This window comes from Lepisosteus platostomus, unplaced genomic scaffold (assembly GCF_059453375.1).
Source record: "Lepisosteus platostomus isolate fLepPlt1 unplaced genomic scaffold, fLepPlt1.hap1 Scaffold_70_H1, whole genome shotgun sequence".
NCBI classification, from domain to species: Eukaryota; Metazoa; Chordata; class Actinopteri; order Semionotiformes; family Lepisosteidae; genus Lepisosteus; species Lepisosteus platostomus.
Window position 1 is genome coordinate 380,769 of NW_028291682.1, and position 20,565 is coordinate 401,333.

At 42.6% G+C, this 20,565-nt stretch overlaps 1 long non-coding RNA gene across 3 annotated transcripts; it reads left to right on the forward strand.

Annotated features, from left to right (window-relative positions):
* The first annotated feature begins 6,290 nt into the window (after positions 1-6,290).
* Positions 6,291-19,876, forward strand: LOC148632085 (uncharacterized). Of its 3 annotated transcripts, none has more exons than XR_015934482.1 (8): positions 6,291-12,188; positions 12,830-12,983; positions 13,171-13,266; positions 13,358-13,421; positions 13,518-17,649; positions 18,267-18,426; positions 18,745-18,785; positions 19,104-19,876. It is a non-coding gene; the product is annotated as an uncharacterized LOC148632085 (long non-coding RNA). The 3 variants fall into 3 exon arrangements; XR_015934480.1 differs by having other exon boundaries at positions 12,830-12,925; XR_015934481.1 differs by having other exon boundaries at positions 12,830-12,925; positions 13,171-13,255.
* Positions 19,877-20,565: the final 689 nt, after the last annotated feature.

Sequence of the window (20,565 nt, forward strand, 5' to 3'; positions counted from 1 at the left end):
TCTGTTCAACATGCTGGTGTTCCAGTCTCTGTTGGACTGTAGAAAACTGTGCTGCTGCTTGTGGTCTTGGGGCTTCCCTCAGTGAACATGGTGAGCTTTTAAGGCTGGGAGAAGTTTGCATGGCACTTGCTCTGGTCCTCTTTCTGTGGGAGTTGAGTGGTCATCACTGTTTTGCTATCCTTGTCTCTTTCAGGTGCCATTCTGAGAGGCAGATGGTGACAATGAGCACATTCACTTGAGAGAGGATGCTGGTAGAGTTTCCAGCTGAGATTTTGTTGGAACAGTGTGTGTGTAAACCTTAGGCTTCTTGCACAGAACGGCTCTTTATAAGGTTGGTCAGCAGTGGTTCTGATTAATTCACAGAAACAAACTACACTGCAATGCTCGGAGCTTCTCATTCCCTGGCTATCTGAATGCACAGTGTGGAGTGAGGGCTTGGAGAATTGTTCAGAGGAAGCTCACTGGCTGGCTAAAAGGATACTGACTGTGTGACCTGTTGATGCCCACCTGTAAGTATTGAAGTCTTGTGGTTTTAACAGTGGAAGGTGAAGATGTGCTGCAAGCAGTCCTTGAATATTATGGATGCCCATAAATCTTAAGCAGTTGCAAAGGTAATGTCTAGAAGGAGGTGAGTTTTACTCTTGTATCCTGTTTATGTAGAGTAGGTTAAAGATTAATTTTCTGTGTACATGTGGCTTTTTAAAACCAGTATGTGAGTATTAATGAAGTGATTCCTTTTTCCCTTAAGAATTGGCCTACTGTTAGTTTTGGAAGCCTTCTGTTGATTTTCTATCATGTTTAATTTGAGGTGTAGGTTTTTTTTTTCCCTCAAGTTCTGTGCACTATATACTGATATGTATAGTATGGAACCGAGAGTAAAAATTCTTACAGTTTCCAAGTGCAGAGGATCATATCTAAATCTCCACTTCAGGTTCTGCTGTCGGAAGGGTTGACCAGGCCTTTGCTCCCAAAGGGATGACCTTTATTTGCCTTGAATGTGCAGATGTGGCAAACTATAGACTGGGTGCTTTCTCTTCTGTCAAGATCTGCTGGAGGAGTTAAGTGTTTCTAAACTGACAACAGGAGTGTTGGGGTACCCAGTCAGAGCTGCTCATTGAGTTTTCTGCCACCCAGGAGTACAGACTAGGGGAGATTGTGTGGGGGCAGCTCTGGGCTTGACATTACTTGAGCCTCTTTCAAAGGTAGGAGTGGCTTTCTGTTCAGACTGCCACTCTGCACACCAGCCTTGACATGGCTATTTCTAGGAGCACTTGAGCCACCTTGCTGGTTGAGCCATAGCTGACTGTTGCCTACAGGCAGGAGGGGACCCTGATTTTTAAAGCCTTTGTTTAGTTGTAGCTGCTGGGCTTCATTGGTTTTCTAGCTTAAAGGATAAAGTGGTAAATCAATACTGAATGATTTCCATAAATTATTTTGCTTATGGTACCACAGGAAAATAGAGACTTGGCAGTATGTAAGATTTATTTCATGGGTGCACACGTGTAACTAAATCTTACATTGACTGAAATTTTGAACTGAATTAAAGTTAAAAATGCAAAAACCTATGCTCCATTTAGTGTAAGGTGGACTTCATGATTTAGCCCAGTGAGGCTCTATGTTTCCAATTTCCTACACTAAAAGCAATGTTGTGAGGTTAAGTACAGAAAGCGGAGGGAGTGGAAGTGGTATGTATTCTCTTGTGAGAAGGGAGAGAGCAGTATGGAAACCTAGGAAGTAGTAAGCCAGTTTAAACAGGAGCACATTTTTCCCTTGGCTCCTGCGTATTGACCTGTGACCATACAGGATGCTATGGTAGTAAACTATTCCTATTTTTACACCTTTTAGAACATTTGATTCCCTTGATTAGGGAATGTGAAGCTTAGTTTTACCAATGGCTTGTTCTGTATATGTACAAGCTGTAATCTCCCTAATGGTAGAGAGCATGCTGTGGCTGGAAGCCTGAAATCAATTTGAAGTGTTAAAGCTCAAACCTTTCCCCTCTTATGGAGCTCCAATCAAGGCTGCTGCTGTTGGTACTGAAGATGGTTAGTGTGTTTGGTCTTGTACTGCTGTGGGACTTTTTTTTTTTTTTTGGAGGGGGGGGGGGCATTTTTATACAAAACTTACCGCACCTCTTGGGGTGTGTTGATGCTTGCTTTTTTTTTTTAAAAAAAAAAGCATTGTCCACCACTATTTGATGGGGTATACAACTTTGCCAAATTTCTTTGTACTGTAAGCTTGGTACTGGTTTTCTGTAGATGTGCTGGTACTTTTTATTTAGGTGTACATTGTGCTTATATACCCTATGCCCACATTGGGGGGGGGGGGGTCAATGGAATTGAGTATTTTTTTTTTTTCCATTGCTTTAGGAATGTTAAACTTCTGTAAACTGACTTGAAGATCTGAGTATTTGTGGGGAGGGGGAAGCTAAGGTGAAGAATTCTAGTCTCTTGCCTCAGAAGCTTGCAAGCTAATGTCAAGGAAGAGAAGCAAGGGTATCTATTTTCTTGGTGAGCAGGGCAAGGATTTGTTTTTTTTTTTCCTTTTTCAACCAGTAAGGAGCCAGCAGTGAAGGTTAGGATCCGTGATCCATCAGGACTGGGGTGGAGTTGAGTCCATCTGTATGTTTTGAGATGGATGCACTGAATTTGAAACTGGACTTTTTGGATTCGTTGCTTTTGTTTGGTTCTGCATGTTAATTCCAGTGAGCCGCTGACAACCATTAATGGATATTGCAAAAGGATCCAATTTCCCTGGATGTCTGCTGTGTTAAAGGAAGAATGTTGAGGAAGCAGAAGGCCGTGCCTATTTCAGCTATTGTCTGAATCTCTGACCTTGGCTGCTCTGTGATGGGCAGTTTGCAGGAAACGCTGGTCAGTAATCCAATCAGCCCAGCCCAGCATCTTCAATGCTGATCCAATTATTGCTCTTAACTCAAGTGCACTCTTGTGGCCAAGGTAAAGGGGAGTTTGAAGGTAAGTAGAAGGGAGGTGCAGGTCAAGATCTCTGTGAGGTTGGTCAACACTGGTGCTGATTGTTTAATTGGTTTTAATACAATGATTGGTGTTCCCCAATCCCTGGCAAGATGAATCTACAGTGTGAAGAAACAAGGTTGGTGAATCCTATTCAGAAGGAGCTCACTGGCTGACTAAAAGGATACCAGCTTTGTGACTTGTTGTCCATTTGTGAGTATGGAAGTCCTGTGCTTTGAACAGTGGGGAAAGTGAAGAGGTGTTGCAAGCTGTCCTTAGGCTTCCTGGATGCCCATGGATGTTGGAGCAGGTGGAAGGGTAGTGTCCACTGTCCCTGGAGCTGATGTGGGTTTCACTCCCCAACCCCCCCCCCCCCTTCAATTTTTCCTTAACCTACTCCAGATCTGTGACCCCTTAATTTTGTATATGTGTTATCCTTTCTTCTGAAGGATGAAAAGTCCCTTTTGGCATAGTCCAAGTTAAGCTCTTGGATATCTTTGTCTGCAAATGTCATGGTTTTTAATGTGTTAAACCTTTTTGGCTTTCTTCCTGGGTTTGTTCCCTGCTTGGTTGGAGCTCTCCCACACTGTCATGCACTTGACTGGCTGTCATTCTGACTCAAAGACTGAATTACTGCATTGTATGCGATTTATTTCATGGGTGCACACATGTAAGTAAATTGCTTTTGATACACTGCAGTACAACAGTGACCCTGCTTACCAGCAGCCTCCTCCACTGCAGACATCTCTTGATGGGTGTAAGCACAGGAACTGCTCTCTTTATAGGAGAGGAACTGCACTGGATCCTTTCCCTGTGGAAAGAGACCTGGACTGGGGTTTTTCTCTGCTCTCTACACTGTTTCCTTGTTGGGTTTGTCCTGGTTTGGTGCTACATTGAATATTTTGGAAGCTCATTACAAACCTGGATCTGGGGTCGAGCTTCCTTACTGTTTCTAACAAGTGCAGAGAATGGTCTGAATCTTTTCTCCATTTCAGGCTCTCTGCTGTCAGAAGGGTTGACCAGGGCTTGGGTCCAGAAGGAAGACCTTTCATCACCAGGCATGTAGCACAGGTGGAGCTGGTACCTGGCATCTTTCTGTGAAGATCTGCTGGAGGTGTGGGGTACTTGTTTCAAGACTGGAAGTCATATTTGGGGGTGAAGATAGTCAGGTGAGAGGATGAGATGAGTTTCCATCCAGGAGGAGAGACTTCATACATAAGGGTTTATTTGGTTACTTTCAAGTACATTGGTGCATACTATGTTCAATTGAGTACTGTGGGTACATTTTGATTAATCTGTTACATTGTATATTTGAGTCTGATACATTTGGGTTCATTCTGGTGCATATGGTAATTGGATACATATTTGTTAAAATGAGTGTGCTAGCTTGGCTTCAAGTTGTATTACACTGCTGTGGGAGATGAATTTTCCCTTTTTCTTTTCACAAACAACAAGTAATTCTTGGCATGTCCATGGGAGTTGGAACATTCTGTGCGGTACATCAAGAAACTCAACATTTTTCTCTTGGCTACTTTTACTTTTGAGAGTGTGACAACATGCAGTAGTCTGTTGTACTTATCTGTGATGGAGTCTGTTAGCAGAACCTGTATGTTGCTCTGTACCCATATAGTGGTAGGAGATGGGAGCTCTCAAGGTGAATGGATACCTCAGGCTTGAATCTCTTGGTTATATATGCATTTTATCATTTTAAAACGGTTTTGGATCAAGTGTACTGTGCTCCCTCCAAATAAGGACGTTTTCAGACATAAGACCTCTATCTTAAAGTCTCTTGCTCACCAGTTTCCATGCAAATTCTTGTGACCAGAAAGTGCTTTTGTATTTAAGTTGTATATGCAAATGAATCATTGTCTGTACTGGTTAATATTTCTGTTTTACTTCAAGTATGTTTCAGATATCATACCTTTCTCTAGTCTTCCCAAACTGAACACATGGTTATTTGTTCCTCCACCCTTTTTAAAAAGTTACTTTCTTTTGTTTGAGATAACCAATTGATACCTAATGGATAAGTAGTGGTGGGATAGTTCTCTATGGCTGATTGTAATGTCTTCTGATTAACAGATGAAGTGGTAAATGCTTGTTTAGTCATTGGAAGCAGTTGTGTTGAATTGGAAACAGTGGAGGTGGGACCTGATCACAAGTTGGGATTGGCTCCTGTTGATCTCCCTGAGGAGTTTTATAAGGCATCCCTGGAGCCAGTGTGTTCCCAGCTGCAGCAGGTGAAGGAGCTCCTGTGATTTGTGGTAGTTTTTGACTTTTAAAATGTTGGTAGTACTGTGGTAGGTAAGTGTACTGGCTTCTTTTGAGTTTTTAATCTAAATATTTCTATGTTTGTTTGTAAGCCAGTGTAATCACATTTACTGCAGCCCTGAGCTTTTATTAGATGAAAATCAAGTGTTTTGTTTTAGTGATCTGTTAATCCTTTTACAGTGGTATATTAATAGGTTTGGAGTTTTGTGGTTTTGTTTCATTCAGTTTATTAGTATCCTGTACAACAGTCAATACACAGGAGCTGTGGTGGTAAAGGTGTTAACTTGGGTAAGTGGTTGTTGAATTTTCAGAGGTGTTTCTAGTCATTGTGGACGTGAGACTTGCTTTTATGAAGGGTTTGATCTGTATGTGTACAGGCTGTAATCTCTCTGTTCATAGAATGCATGGAGTGGCTGAAAGGTTTCATTGGTTGTGGCCTATCACTAGGTTGAGTGGTATTTGTGCTTTTGAGTTGCAAGTATTCTGAATGTTTAAGCTCTAAAACCTTTTCAGTCTGGGCTGCAGCTGTTTGGTGTTGAACATGATCAGTGCTTTGGTCTTTCTTACTACTGTGGATCTCGATCTTTTAGAACACATTTGTAGGCGTGTCTAGTCACTTTGCAATGTGGAGTTTAGTTTTATAAGTGGTTTGATTTGGATTTTATACAAGCTGTAATCTTCCTGGTCTGACGGAAGCCTTTAATCCTTTTACAGTGGTCTATAGGAAAAATAGCTGGTTCTGCAGTAAATGTAGTGGATGACATTTAGTGTTTTAATGAGACTTTTTTTTTAAAATGTACTTTAGATGTATATTCAATCACATGAAAAAGCACTGTAAATGGAATTGTCAACAGCTTCTTTCTGGGTTATAGGGGAATGGAATAAGCGAAGCTAGAGAATGTTGGCTTTGTTTTACAAATGTTCTTGCTTTTGATACATGTTTTAACCTGTTTCAGTCAGTATCCTGTCATCTGCTTGTAGCAAGAGCATCTGTATCTTGGATGAACAGTGCAAGGAATTTGGGTTTCCTTTATTCAGGCCAGTGTTTTAAGAATAGGCTCTGATCAGTCAAGGTTCAAGGTGGACTTGAGTCAATTTGTTTTGAGATGGATGCACTGAACTTTGTAAATTAAACTTTGCTGGTGACAACCATGGCGTATTACAACAAGATCTTCCCTGGAAGTCTGCTGTGTCAATGGAGGAACTATAGCTGAAAGGTGAGTTCAGTAATTGCATGACTGTCCATCACAGAGCTACCAAGGTCAGTTTGTAGGAGTGGCTATTGATCACTGCATGTGCTCCAGGTCTAAGAAGAGGTAACGAATTGGATGGATAAAGCTGAGGTGATGCATCTGCTCACTTTTTTTTTTTTTTCCCCCCCCCATCAGCTGAAATTGTCAGGACTCTGCATACTGTAGACTGTAAACCAGTCATCCCACTACCTGAAATTCCTGACCCTAACCTATAACCTGCAACTTCAATGCTGATCTGATTATTGATCCTAACCCAAACAGTGCACCCATGTGGCCAAGGTAATGGTGAGTTTGAAGGCAAGTAGAGGGGAGGTGCAAGTCAAACTTTGTGCATTTGGTCAGCAGTGATTTGCTTCTCGGTCCCTGGCCAGCTGTATGCACAGTGTGGAGTGACGGGCCCAGAGAATCCTGTTTGAGGAAGCTCATGGACTGGCCGAAAGGATGCCAGCTGCGTGACCTGTTGATGCCTTACTGTGAGTATTGAAGTTCTGCACTTTTAAATGGGAGAGCTAAGACATGCTGCAAGCTGTCCTTAAATTTCCTGGATGCATGCATCTTGGAGCCGTTGCAGTTAGTCTAGGAGGACACTGTACCAACTCTTCTCCTGTCTAACCCAATCCAAACCAAATTTTAAATCTCTCTAACCATTTGGTATCGGTGTGTGAGTTTCACATTTGGGTATCTTTCATGTTGCTTAGTCCAAATTTTATCAAATGACCCCATCATTTGCAAAAATGTTATAATGGAGGAAAAGGTACTTGTTGTAGGCTTAGTGTTAAACTCTTGGACCTCATTGCTAACATGCTATCCATTTAGAAATTAGGTGTAACTTTGATTTGTCTAGTCTGTCTTTTGGGTTTGCTCCTTGATTGGGCGAGGCACTGACGTGCACTTGACTGGCTGTCATTCTGGCTCTCAAAGACTAAATTAGTGCTTTTGTAGGTGATTTATTTCATGGGTGCACACATGTAAATGAATCGCTTTGGATATACTTTAGTTCAATTGTGACCTGATGAATCGGACTCCTGGCTGGTTACAGCTCTGAGGAGACAGTGTGTCAGCCAGGTTCTCTTGATGGGTGTTTGCACAGGAACTGCACTTGCTCCCCTGTGGCACGACAGTGGACTGGAGGATTTTCTTTGCTCTCTGCAGGGTGTTGTCCTGTTGGTTTGACTTGGACCTTGTTGGTAGTGAAAATGCAGGGTTGACTGTTTCTAAGAAAGGTAGAGGACTTGGGTTAAATCCTTCTCTCCATTTCAGGCTCTCTGCTGCCAGTAGGGATGAGAAGGCTTGTGCTCCTGAGGGAGGACCTTTCATCTCCAGGAGTGGAGCGCAGATGGGGCCGGTCTCTTTCTGTGAAGGTCTACTGGAGGAGTAGGGAGCTTGTTCCAAGTCTGAATGTCATTGACATCAGACGATCCAGGTTTGACTACAATGTGTACACTAGCTACATGGGTAAAGTTTTCATTGGGTGCAGTACATACACCCGGATACTCTGGGTTCACGTACAATTGTGTAGACTGTTGTATGGTGTATATTGGGCAGCTGACTTTTGGCATGTGCATGGGACATGTAGCATAGTGTGTAAACTGCTGTTACTCTTGGCTATTTTTTTGGACTTGAAAGACGGTTATCAGGTTAGAGATGCAGGACAATCTGAAAGCCATGCCTTATCTTTAGTTTACTGCATGGAGAACTGAGTCTTTGATTTTGAAACCAATTTTAACTTGCAGTCTGTTAGTTGTCATCTTCAGTATTCAAGCCAGTGTTTTGATACAAGAATTTCTGGAGTAAGCAAGCCAGAACAATTGTTTGGGTCAGGGAGAGACCAGTATTTAAGGTTGGGGTTATGTTGAAGTGTATGCATTTGAGATGGCTCCACCAGGAATTTAAGGATCTGTGTAGTGATTAAATACTTTTTACACTGTATTCCAATGAGCAGGTGACAGCTGTCAGACTGGGGAGTAGGGAGCATTACTGCTGGTGAACTTGGGCTGTGCCGAGTGAACAATGTGAGCTGAAGGTAAGAAAAGGGGAGATTCAGGTCAGTGTGAGGAGAGCTTTTAAAGTTGGGAGCAGTCTGCACAGCACATCCTGGTCCCCTCTGTGTGGAGGATGGGAGTGGTTAGTCTTGCTTCTTTTACAGTGGTTGAAGATGAGGATGGTCACTGGAGAAAGAATGTTATTGAGGTTTCTAGCTCCTGGTCTCAAGAGAAGAGTGGTATCCTGGTTATTTGTTCACAGAACAGCCTCTCAATGTGGCTAGACCACAGTGGTGCTGAGGGGTACGAGTGACTCTAGAATGTTTTTTTTTTATTTAGAGTGGAATGCTCTGATTGGCGCTCCCCAGTCCCTGCCCACCTGAATGCAAACAGTGCTGATGGACGTCTTGCTTGGAGATGAGAATCCATTGAACAGTATTGGCCGTCTGAATGGATATCGGGAATGTTCTGTGAATATTGAACACGTGGGGAGGTTGTGGAGACCATTGTCCACTCATTGAGTTTTGGCACTTTGCATCTTGGGACTGTGGTTCTCTACCCTTTCCCAAATCAAAGACAATGAAAATATCAAACTATAGTGTTTGATTAAAAGTATCTTGTTTAAGTGTCTTTTCTAGCAAATTCCAAATGCAATGCCTTTTCAGTTTTATACTAGGCTTAGTTTTGGGATTCACTGGGCAAGTTTAGCTTCCTGTTGAACTGTAGGCTTTTTTTACGGTAGGCGTTTGTTTTGGTGATGTTTCTTGCTTAAGCAATTGTAGCACCAGCAGCCTCCTCCTCTTGAGACTCCTTGGAGATGGGTTCAAACAGTGAAATACCATGTCGGGAGACCCAGTCAGATCGGCAAGTTCCTTACCACTCAAGAGTAGACACTGCAGAGGTTGTGTGGGGCAGCTGTGGGCTTGAACCACCTTCAAAAATAGGAGAGGCTTTCTTTTCCGACTGCTGCTCTGCACACCAGCCTTTTGATGGCTGTTCCCAGGAGCACCTGAGCCACCTGGCTGGTTGAGCCAAAGTTGACTTTGGTCCAGGTAAGAGGAGACTCTGATTATGTAGCCTGCAGCTGCTGGGGTGCTTTGTTGGTTTTTTAGCCTTAATGGTAAAGTGTCACTGTAGCATAAGTACTGGTTAATCAGGGGATGGAAGTCAAATACTGAAAGTGTTGTGCAAGCACTGGGGAGGATTTGGCAAAATTGTTTATGGTATGACTGGAAAATTAGAGAATTCAGTATGTAAGATTTATTTCATGGGTGCACACATGTATCTAAATCTTACATTGGAAATTTTAAAGTGAATTGAGTAAACTAAAGGGGGAACTAAGCTGAGTATGGTGTCTTCCTGATTACCCACTGAGACTGTTCTGTGAATGTCCACCACAATCAATCCTGTCAGAGGTTTAGTGCACAAAGGAGTGAGTTTCCAGCTGATTTGGAAGTGGTTGTGTACTGTGCCTTGTGAGGGAGAGAGCTGCATGAAGACTGTCTGAGGACTTTCTTATACTGGATGTGTACTCTTACCAATGAGCACAAACTGTTATTGGTGTAAAACTGGCTGTGAAGCTTGGTTAAGTGGTTCTGTTGATCTTTCAGAAAGCCTTTTTAAAGGTGCTTCTAGTCATTGGGGAACGCGAGTCTTAGTTTGACCATGGGTTCATCGGTATGTGTTCAAAGTGTTATCTCCATGATAGTCGAGTGCATAATGCAGCTCGAAGACTTCAGTCCACTTGGTGCCCTATCAATCAGTTTCGAGTACTGTGTGCTTTTGTTTCAGTTTAAAGTGTTTAAGCTCTAAAGCCTTCTCACCTCAGTTAAGGCTGTAGCTGTTTGGTACTGAAGATGGAGAGTGTTATGATTTCATACTGCTGTGGATCCTTGGTGTTTTGGATTTTTTTTTTGCAAAACCAGAAGCGGCTTGGCTCAAATGAAGTTTAAGGCAAAGGTTCTGCTGCACTAGGTATACACTTTTAGGGTCTCTTTAAAAAGACTGAATTTCAAGTACTATTTTATTTGGATATGCAACTTTGTATGCATAATCAATTTTGTTTTTTGGTAGTGGTGGTTGAATTTTAAGGATGGGTTGTGCTTGAATGTGCAATATGTCTACATGAACTACTGTAAATAGGTTTGGTAACATGTATCTTGGTCAGTTGGTTAAGCTAAAGGTTTTTAGTTTGGTTCTCAAATTTTCTACCTTTTGTCTTTTGACAGATTTGAATAGTTTTCATTTCTGGTTTCAGTCAGTATCCAGGCTAATCTCAAGTGAGGCAACAGCATCTAAGTCCAGCGTGAGAACTGGCCTGGGGTATTGCAACAAGATCCATGATGGTCCACCTCAGAAGAGAGGAGGCTAGCTTGGTCCTGATTAAGGTGAGGTGATCCACCTGCTTCAAGTTCTCATCTACAGAAAGTCCCGAACCTCTGAATAAGGTGGAAAGAGTGGTGGGTAAACCAATCATCCTACTGGCTGATGTTCTTGGGCCGTAACCCTCATCTTCAGTGTGGATATGTTATTTGCTCTCACTCTAATCGGTGCACTCTTGAGGCCTAGGTATAGGTGGGTTTGAAGGTAAGTAGAGGAGGTGGAAGTTTAGCTGTTTTTCCTGTGATGGGTCAGCAGTGATGCAGATCTGTGCATTTGATTATAGTTCAATCAGTGCTCTGCAGTTCCTGGCCAGCTGAATGCACAGTGCAGTGACAGGCTTGGAGAACCCTGCTCAGAGGAAGCTCACTGGATACCAGCTGTGTGACCGGTTGATGCCCATTGGTAAGTAATGAAGTCTGTGGTTTGAACAGTAGAAAGTGAAGAGGTGCTGCAAGCAGTCCTTGAAATTCCTGGATGCACATGGATCTTGGAGCAGGTGCAAGGGTGGTGTAATAGAGGACATGTCCCTGGAGCAGAGGTGAGTTTCACTTTCCCATCTAACCTTATCCATAGCAAACTTGATGCTATATAACCATTTAGTGTTTAGTTTTTGGACCAATTCTGGTGGATAATGTCAGACTTTAACATGCTGAATACTTACACTACGTTTCTAGAGGTGAAGCTTTTTTCTGGATAATTTTTCCTCCCTGCTTGGTTGGGGCATTTCTATACTAATGTGCACTTGACTGGCTGTCCATTCTGGCTTTGTAAGACAATTACTGCTTTGCATCTGATTTATTTCATGGGTGCACACATGTAAATAAATCAGTTTAGATGCACAGTAGTACAATGTTGTGGCACACCAACAGCCTCCTCTACTGTAGACTCCTTGCTGGTTACGACCAGGTACTCGTGATGGATGTTGCCACAGGAACTGCTCTCCTCACAGGGGAGGAACCGCACTGGATCCCTCCCCTGTGGCAAGAGCCCTTGACTGGGGGTTTTCTCTTGGCTCTCTGCAGGGTGTTTTCCTGTTTTATCCTGGACACATGCTGCACCATAAACACTTTACAAGTTTAGTACAAAACTGGAACTGGGAGTAAATGTTCTTGTGGTTTTCCAAGTGCAGAGGATCATGCCAAAACTGTCTACTAGGTTTTATGCTGCCGGAAGGGTTGACCAGACCTTTGCTCCCAGACGAATGACCTTTCATCACCAGGAGTGGAGTACAGATGGGGCTGGTCTCTGGGATCTTTAGCAAGATCTGCTGGAGGAATGGGGTGCTTGTTCAAAGGCTGAAAGTCAATGGTAACATCAGAGGATCTAGTCAGGTGAGTGGGTGTAGCGAGTCTTTCTACCCAGTAAGAGAGATGGTTCATCTTGAGAATACTGGTTACAAGGGGTACTTCATTTTTCATTGGGTACATTTGGGTACTCTGGCTATGTTGGTTCATTTGGCTACATAGAGTATATTGGGCAGGCAACCTTTGGCATGTGCATAGGAGTTGCAGCAATGGTGTAGTACATGGTAGATTCAACTTTTTTTGCCTACTTAGTTTTGCACTTACAATGGACTTGAAAGACCCTAATATCTGGGTTGGAGGAATGTGGGACAATATGAAAGCCTTGTCTTTAGTTCATTTCATGGAGAACTGAGTATTTGATAGTCTGTAATTTTAACTGATCTTGGAAGAGAAGCAAGAACAATTTGGGTTTTGTATCTTTGGGTCAGTGAGATGAGTCTTTGAGGTTGGGGTCAGTTGTGATCAGTCACAGTTAAAGGAAGGATTAAGCTGATGAATAAATTTTTTACACTACATGCATATTCCAGTGACCTGGTGACACCTGTCAGATGTAGTAATTCAAAAGGGTCACGAGCTTCCCTGGAAGTTGGCTGTCGGTAGTATAAAGGGAGATGAAGACTGCCTTCTTACTGAACTTGATTTGTTTTCATTGGTTTCATTGTTTGCAGATGTATCGGTCCCTCACCTCATGCGAGTGTGATGCCAACCTACAAGATTGCCCAGCTCTGGGACAAGGAGCCTGCATTTGGTCAGCTGAAGTTAAGGTGATACTTCTGCAAGAACCTGTGACTCTACATGCGCATTCCAGCAGAATGGAAAAGTGTAAATACTGTTGATGAATAAACTTTTTATCCCACTGCCTGATTAGTTTACTCCTAACTCATCTTGCATTTTTAGTATAGGTTTTCAAATAGTTGTTTAAGATGTTATCCTTGTTTGATCTTTTTGGCATCAATGTCAAAAATGATTGAATGGGGGGGGGTTCTGATTTTTCTTTATTTTCCACAAGGTGCTGTTTTCCCAGATCTGTCTCCGTGGGGAGCAAGGAGTGCTACTGGTTGGGAAGTGGACTTGGGCTTCTCTCGGTGAACAAGGTGAGTTGAAGGTAAGTAGAGGAGAGATGCAGGTCAGTGTGAGGAGAGCTTTTAATGTTGTGTGGAGGAGGGAAATGGACATTTTGTGTTTTGTCCTTACAGTTGGTGCACTGAGAGGCAGCTGTCAGAGTTGGGATGGTTTTCAGCCCCTGGTCTCAAGAGAAGTGTCAGTATCTTGGTCAATTGTTTACAGAACAGCCTCTCTCAATAAGGCTAGACCATGGTGGTGCTGAGTGGTATGAATGACTCGTTTTGTTTTTAGAGTGGAATGCCATGATGGGTGCTCCCCAGTCCCTTCCCACCTGAATGCAGACATGGAACAGTATTGGCTGTCTGAAAGGCATCAGGAGTGTGATCCAATTCCTTTCTGTGAGTATTGAAGTCCTGCAGATGGAACACCAGAAAGCAAGGAGGGGTTTGAAGCTGCCCTTGCTGAATCTGCTGGGTAGCTGTGGATGTAGGAACACATGCAAAGGTAGTCATGCAGGGCATTGGTGAGTTGTGTCATTTTTAGTTTCTGTTCTTTGATTTGGGAAAGTGTAGAGATGTTCAAGTTGGTCATTATACTCATATAGAGGTATATGGTGTAAAATGCTATATAACTATCCTCGGATGGTAAGTAGTACAAAAAAGAAGCAATGTGCAAAATCATGCATCAACTATGGATCTAAAGTTCTGGGGGGTGAGGTTGAGGTAGATTTCAATGTGTGTTTGAGCTTTAAGAGAAGGTACAGTGAGGGTTCAGATCATGGGTGAGAGGCTGGCAGTTTAATAGTGTGGGGGTAAAAACGGAGTTTGGTAATCTGGGCCTGAGTGCTCCAGTACCGATTTCTGGCTGGTAGAAGGTCAAACGCTCTTCTTGCTTGGGTGTGTGGAGTCTTTGCTTGGAGCTTTCCTCAAGCACAGTTTGTCATAGATGGACTGGGCAGTTTTCACCACCTGCTGTAGGGCTTTGTGGTCGGCAACACTGCAGATGCAACCTGTTAGTGTACTGTCTGTTGTGCATCTGTATAAGTTGGTGAGGTTCTGGGGACATCTTGGCCTTCTTCAACTGTCTTTGGAAATACAGGCTCTGTTGTGCTTTCTTAATCAGATAAGTGGACAATGGACTTGGCACACACCCCTGGGGAACCCCAGTGTTCAGAGTTTGTGTGGTTTCCAAGCCTGACAGCCTGTGGTCTGCCTGTCAAAGTCCCAAATCCCATTGCAGAGGATGGTATTGAGACCCAGTGTACCGAGTTTCTTTTTTCTGGAATGATGTTAAAAGCGGAGCTGAAGTTGGTGAATGTTTTTCTTTTTTTTTTTTAATCCAGATGGGATAGGGCAGTGTGTATGGCAATGAAGACTGTCATCTGTGGATCTGTTGGTATGGGTCTAGTGTCAGAATTGTTTCCTTAATGTGCCCCATGACTAGCCCTTGAAGCACTTTACCATGATGGTTGTCGGTGCCACCGTGTGGTAGTCATTAAGGCATGTTACTGTGGTTTTCTTTGGTATTGGGATGATGGTGGTTGTCTTGAAGCAGGTTGGGACTACAGCTTGGCCCCAAGACATGCTGAAAATGTTTGAATACACTCGGCAGTTGATTGGTTTAGGTTCTGAGCATGGAACTGGGAATGATATTGGGCCTTGTGCACGTTCACTTTTAGCAGAGATCTCCTCCACATTTGCAGACAGTGAGAGCACCTGGTCGGTCGCGGAGGGTGCAGTTCTGTTGAGTGGATTTGAACTGAGTGTAAAAAGTGTTGAGCTTGTTGTGCAGGGAGGCATCATGGGCAGGTGCACAGATGTTCTTTCTTTCGTAGTCTATACCGTCCCACGTGTGTTGGGTCATGAGTGCTGAAGTGTTCCTCTAATTTGTTTAAGTGTTTTTTGCATGTTTAATACCTTTCTTTAGATTGATCCCGGCTGACTTGTTTTGATTTATTGCCTAATTTGAATGTTTCATACCTTGCTTTGATTAGGTTGTGAACCTCTATGGTTTCGGTTTAAAAAAAGTTCACTTCTTTTGAGTGTTCCACTTCCAGCACGTCTTGATGATGTAGCTAGTGACTAATGCATTTTCCTGTATGTCTGTGTGTGATCCCTGTGTGGCTGCCATTCTGACTGCTAGTTTTGCTTGCCTGCACAGTTTACTGTATGTGGGGAGGAGAGACTGATGTGAGCAGTGTATAGTACTTCTAGTGCTTCCTTGTCATTTGAGCTGGGGTGGGGAATGTAGATGGTGATTAAATTGTAAATGCCCTCAGCAGATTATTGAAACTCTAGAGTGGCTGAGCAGTGTTTTGTGATGGTAGATGCGTTGTTGCACCACACGTTAATAAAAATGCATACGTCCTTGCCTCTGGTTTTACCGGACTCTGCAGTTCTGTCCATGTGGAAGGCAGAAAACCTGTCTAGGTGCATCGCCTAATTCTGTCAGTCGTTTTGGTGAATACATGAGTCCAGAGTCACAGCTGAAATTGACAACTAGTGTAAAGCTACTGGCTCTTTTATAATTCGGAAACAAGTTTATAAAAAATGTTTAAATGCCTTTTCAATTTTGGATGTGGCTCATGTTTGTGACTTTGTGGCCAATTTAAGCTTCCTTAAGTTCAACAGACTAAAAGTGCAAAATGTAACTGTTGGTCTATTTTTCTTGGTAATAGTTGTCTTTCTTGGTGATTCATTGTTTCACTTCACTGGCTGTCTTTCTGGCTTTGAAAGATTTCATGGGTGCGTATCGAAGTAAATCACTGCAATATAAGAGACTTGGCACACCAGCAGACTCCTTGTCATGTCAGCCAGGTTCTGTTGATGGGTGGTGGCACAGGCACTGCACCTGAGCCCTGGACTAGCGGTTATCCTGTTGGCTTGTCTTGAATGAACAAAGTTGGCTGTGGAAATGTTGTCTTGAATGTTTCTAAAACGTGCAGAGGATCAAGTCTAAATCTCCACCTGAGTAACTTGCAGATGTGGTACACTCTAGACTAGGATTGCAGCTGGGGTTCATTGTAAGGATTAAGTTGCCCTAAAACCAAAATGTTTTCATTAAAAGTAAGGTTGTCTGTTTTAGTGCAGAAAGGGGAGGGATGAGTTTCCACCTGTCTGGAAGTGGATGTGTGCTGTGCTTTGTGAAAAAGGAGGGCTGCTTGAAAACGAATGCTTTTGTTAGAGGACTCTCGTTTTTCTTTTAAACAACTGCAACTGCTACAGTTTTTTTTTTGTTCCATGTACAAGTTTGGTACTGATGTATAATATACAAAATGGTGTGTAGTTTTGCCCTGAGTATCCTGTACAGCAGTCAAGACAGAGGAGATGTGGCTGTAAAAGTGTGTACTCGGGGAAAGTGGTTGTTGAACCTTTGTTTTCAGAGGAGTTTCTAGTCACTGGGGAATGTGAGGTTTGGTTTTATGAAGGGTTTGATCTGTATGTGTACAGGCTGTAATCTCCCTGCAGTTAGAATGCATGTAGTGGCTCGAAGGTTTAAATCCATTGGTTGTGGCCCATCACTAGGTTTTGAGTTATTTTTGCTTTGGAGTTTCAGTTTTGAATGTTTAAGCTTGAAAACCTTTTCAGTCCAGGCTGCAGTTCTTTGGTACTGAATATGGTCAGTGTTTTCTCGTTCTACTGTCAATCTCAAGAGTATTGGGGCACCTTGAATTGTTCTTAATGTAAAACCAAAATTTTAATTTGGTCTTTAAAAGGCACATTACTGCATCTCTAGGTCTGCGTTAAGAAAGCCCGAATTTCAACCTCTACCTGATTGGATGTACGACTGAGAATTTGACTTAATACCAGGGTAATTTTATTTAAAAGAGGGATTTGTTTGACTGTCTTGTCTACATGGAATACAACAATAAATGGATTTGGTCATCCCTGTTTACCTGGGTTTTCGGAGAGTAGAATCTAAGCTAGAAGCTTTTAGCTTAATTTTGAGGGAGGAGTTGAGCTGGTCGCTTATGTTTGCAGATGGATGCACCTGGGATCTGAAGTACTTGAATGCTTTGTTTTGTACTGTATGCGAGTTGGTGACAATTAAGATGGAGTTTTGAACTGAATCCAGAGATTCTTTGGATATCTTCTATTGAAAGAGCAGAACTACAAAGAAGCTGATAGTTGTCTTTTTGGTTACTGCCTGAATTGCTGAACTTGTTTGCTGTGTGATGGAGAGTTTGCAGGAGTCACTGTCTTTTAACACATGGGTACATGACACCATGCTGTTGATGGGGAGCTCAGTGGCTGGCTAAAAGGATGCATTTGGTTTGATTTGATGCAAGTATTGAAGTCCTGCGCTTTTAACAATGGAGAGTGAAGAGATGTTTTGCAGGTTATCCTTAAATTTCCTGGATGCCTATGGATCTTGGAGCAGTTGTGAAGCAAGTATCTAGGAGGATTGTGTTCCTGGAGCAGTGGTGAGTTTCACTTGTTTCTCTAATGTCCAAATCAAATGCATTTTTAATTTGTCCTTTGTGTGTAAGAAGTGTTTTTGAAGGTTGACAAGCTGCTTTTGGGTTAGGCCTAGCTTTGAGCTCTTGATGTGATGCTTTAATGTGCTAAACATTGAGTCATAGTGGTGTTTTTTTTCTGGCTTATTTTTCCTCCCTGTTTGGTTGAGCTATCTGTATACTCATGTGCATTTGACTGGCTGTCATTCTGGCTCTGGAAGATGGAATTAGTGCTTTGTATGAGATTTTATTTCACGAGTGCACATGTAACAAATCACTTTAGATACACAGCAGTATGATGGTGACTTGGCACACCAGCTGCTGTCTCCAGTGTTGAGTCCTTGCTGGAGATGGCATTGAGGTTCTCTTGATGGGGGTCGGCACAGGAACTGCTCTCCTCCCTGGGGAGGAGCTGCAGTGGATCCTGTGGCAAGAGCCCTGGACTAGGGGGTTTTCTCCGTAGGGCGTTTTGCTGTTGGTTAGTGCTGGATAGGTGTTGCACTGTATGTGGGGAGTGGAAATGCTGGCTTGACTGTTTCTAAGAAGTGCAGAGGACTTGGTCTAAATCCTTCTCTCCATTTCAGGCTCTGTGCTACCAGACGAGATGAGCAGGATTGTGCTTCAGAGGGAGGATCTTTAATGACCAAATGTGCAGCACAGATGGGGTTGGGCTCTGGGATGTTTGTGAAGATCTGCCAGAGGAGTGGGGTGCAAGTTAAAAGCAGCATCAGAGGATCGAGACGGGTGAGTTTCTTCCCCCTCCTAGGAGGCGTGATGGAGCATTTTGGGTATACTCTGGGTGTATGTTGGTTTGAGGTACATTTGTGCACTGCATATTGTTATATAAAGTCCAGTGAGTTTATTGGTTAGACAGCTGTTGGCATGGGAGTTGTGTAGTACATTTAGGATACTTTTCTTATGGTTTTTGCTCTTTTAATGGACATGAAAGATACTGTTATCAGAGAAATGTAAGAGAATATGAAACCCTTGCATTTTTAATGATTTGAGATTTGGTTTTGTAACCTACATTAACTGCTTCAATTTCTTGTCTTTTGTGTCAAGCTGAAGACCTAGGCGGACAAGCAAATGGATCTATGTCCTTGGTAAGCAGGCAAGGAAAAAATGGGTTGAGGGAAGGGATAAGTTGGTAACTCTGTTTTGGGATGGATGGAATTTGTGAACTTGTGTGCAGATGTTGAAATGCTTTAATGCAGATATTGGAGATGGACTTTTCCCCTGTGGTAGGAGCCCTGTACTGTGGATTTTTGCTTTTTCTGGGTGGTTTTCTGTTGGGTTTGTTCTGGAATTGTGTAGCACTGAACACTGATCATTGAGGTCAAAATGGGTGTTGGGGGTGGGAATGTAGACTGGACTATTTCTGACTAGTGCAGAGGACTGTCTAGTTTTTTTTTTTTCTTTAGGTTCTCTGCTGTCCGGGGGGCTGACCAGGCCTTTGCTGCTGAGAGAGGATCTTTTAACAGGATGGGAGCCCAGATGCAGCGGACTGAGATCTGTCTGCGAAGATTTGCCAGAAGACTCGTGGGCCCGTTTTTGATTTCAGAAGACAACGGCCACAGAGGAGCATTGAAAATGCTGTACAAGTTCCTAATGACAAGCGAAGAATGAGGGGGAGGCCTTTTGTAGGGTGGAAAGAGGTTCAGGTGGTACATGAAGCTATAAATGAATCTCTGCATGCTGGTCTTGTAATGGCTGTTTGGCTCTTGGATTGTAACTTTAGCACCTGAGCCACCTGGCAAGGAGGAGACAAAGTAACTTCTGGTGTGGGAATGGAGAAAGTATATTTTGTTACTTGGTAACCATTTTTGTAAATTATGGGCCATTTGAAAAGCAGAGTTTGAGAGTCTAAGGTCAAGCAATGATTTATTTGCATGGGTGCACACATGTACATAAATCTTGCATTGGCTTTAGAGTAAAACTGAATTGAGCCCCTAAAGTAGAAATGAATAAAAGGAGTAGTTATGCCATCCACTCGTTTGGGGGAAAAGAGGCATTGGTTTAGCTGAGAGTTGCTCTTTTTTCATACCTGCACAGAAAGCACTTTTGTCATGGGGGGATTGTGTTCCGTTTTGTGGATTTGTAAGTACTTTGCTAGACAATGTTCTCCTGTATTGAATGTATTTTTGTTTGTATGGCATCATAATAAAACTTACTAAATGTACCAAATCTGTTCTTGTTTCTTGCATGTTGATTGTGGCTGTACAAGGTGCTGTTTATTATATTGAATACACACTGGCACTGGATCTGCTTTTCCCTGCATTGCTGTGCCATGACATTTTACACCCTAAATGAGTTTTTGGTTTCAGTTTTTTACTACTCGGGATTTAGGTTACACTCTGCGTACATTTGGTGTAGGTAGTGGATGTTTTATGGTTCCAAGTATTGGTTTACTTTCACATAATAAACTGTTTTTTGAGAATCTAGGTGAGTTTTAAAGTATATATTTAGGCATTGATGGTGTAAAGCACAGAACTGAAATACTGCTTTGGGTTTATGAAGAGTTTTAAATTTTGCCACTGGGTGTTTTTTATTAGTTGTGTAAATATGAATATGCACATATATATGGTGGTGTCCAGTGTGAAGGAAGAGTCCTGGTGAAGGGTGACCTCTTAGCTTCCAGCTCATGAGCCCCAGTTGGATGGGTCCTATAAAGGTAGTGTTTTGACCCTGTGTGGTTTGCGTTTTGACAAGTTCCATACTCCCTCCCCATTGGTTCATTAATTCATCCATCTTTGCCATTTTGACATCAATGAAACTTGACCAATCTGATCTCGGCTTATTCAGTATTTAACTTGGTCTTCAGAATGTAGGGGTATTTAATTGTGCTTTGGTTCTTTTTGTTTTGCTTTGTGTGCTTTTTCGTAT